Raw genomic sequence first — 2105 nt, forward strand, 5'->3', positions numbered from 1 at the left:
TTTAAAGATTGAACCTTTCTTAACAAGAAAGTAACAAACTTCAAATTTTTGAATCAATCACATTAATTGTTAGCTAATTTTCGAAAATTTGATATAAAGATAAGAAAAAGATTTTGAAAATATTTTGAAAAAGATTTTTGAAATTTTCGAAAAAGAGGAAAAATTGGAGAAGATATGATTTTTGAAAAAGATTTTGAAAAGATAAGATTTTTAAATTTTGAAAATTTTACTTGAATTGTAAGAAATAACTAATTTTAAAAATTTTTGACTAAGTCAACTCAAATTTTCGAAAATTATGAGAAAAATAAGGAAAAGATATTTTTTAATTTTTTTAATTTTTAATTATGAGAGAGAAAAACACAAACATGACCCAAAACTTGAAAATTTTGGATCAAAACACTTAATGCATGCAAGAACACTATGAATGTCAAGATGAACACCAAGAACACTTTGAAGATCATGATGAACAACTAGAACATATTTTTGAAAAAATTTTTGATGCAAAGAAAATATGGAAGACACCAAACTTAGAAATCTTTAATGCATGGACTCTAATAAACAAAAAATGCATATGAAAAACAAGAAAATACACCAAATAAGAAAACATCAAGATCAAACAAGAGGACTTACCAAGAACAACTTGAAGATCATGAAAACACTATGAATGCATAGAATATCGAAAAATACAAGAAAAATTTTTTAAAGCATGCAATTAACACCAAACTTAAAAATTGACTCAAGACTCAAACAGGAACACAAAATATTTTTGATTTTTATGATTTTATTAATTTTTTTTATTTTTATTAATTTTTTCAAAAATAAAGTTTGGAAAAACGTAAATCCCAGTCAGGTAGAGTCAAATGTAATTGGATTAGATATTTAAAAGATAGATAAAAAAAAGGGATAGAAATACTTATGTAAATTAATAGTGGGAATTTCAGATAAGTGTATGGAGATGCTATGCTCCTCTTGAATCTCTACTTTCCTATTACATTCATCCAATCCTTCCTACTCCTTTCCATGGCAAGCTGTATGTAGGGCATTACCATTGTCAATGGCTACATCCCATCCTCTCAGTGAAAACGTTCCTATGCTCTGTCACAGCACGGCTAATCATCTGTCGGTTCTCAATCAGGTTGGAACAGAATCCCTTGATTCTTTTGCGCTTGTCATCACGCCCAGCCTTCAGGAGTTTGAAGCTCGTCACAGTCATTCAATCCCAGAATCCTACTCGGAATACCATAGACAAGATTTAGACTTTCCGGATCCTCATGAATACCGCCATCTATCTAGCTTATACCACGAAGATTCTATTGGGGAATCTAAGAGATATGCGTCCGGCCTAAAGTAGAACGGAAGTGGTTGTCAGTCACATACGTTCATAGGTGAGAATGATGATGAGTGTCACGGATCATCACATTCATCAAAGTTAAGTGTAACGTATATCTTGGAATAAGAATAGAAGAGAATTGAATAGAAAGTAATAATAATTGTATTGAAACTTGAGGTACAGCAGAGCTCCACACCCTTAATCTATGGTGTGCAGAAACTCCACTGTTGAAAATACATAAGTAAAAGGTTCAGGCATGGCCGAATGGCCAGCCCCCTGAGTGATCAAAGGACCGAATTATCAAAGACTAAACAGTCAAAGATTAAACTGTCAAAAGATGACTAATATACTAGTAAAAAGTCCTATTTATAATAAACTAGCTACTAGGGTTTACATAAGTAAGTAATTGATGCATAAATCCACTTCCAGGGCCCACTTGGTGTATGTTTGGGCTGAGCTTGATCTATCCACGAGCTGAGGCGTTTATTGGAGTTGAACTCCACGTTATAGCGTGTTTTGGGCGTTCAACTCCTGATCATGACGTGTTTCTGGCGTTTAACTCCAGACAGCAGTATGTACTTGGTGTTCAACGCCAAGTTATGTCGTCAATTTCCCAATAAAGTATGAACTATTATATATTTCCGGAAAGCTCTGCATGTCTACTTTCAAACGCTGTTGAGAGTGCGCCAATTGAAGTTCTGTAGCTCCAGAAAATCTATTTCGAGTGCAGGGAGGTCAGATTCCAACAGCATCAGCAGTCCTTTGTCAGCCTCCT

Source organism: Arachis duranensis, chromosome 7 (genome assembly GCF_000817695.3).
Source record: "Arachis duranensis cultivar V14167 chromosome 7, aradu.V14167.gnm2.J7QH, whole genome shotgun sequence".
Classification (NCBI taxonomy): Eukaryota; Viridiplantae; Streptophyta; class Magnoliopsida; order Fabales; family Fabaceae; genus Arachis; species Arachis duranensis.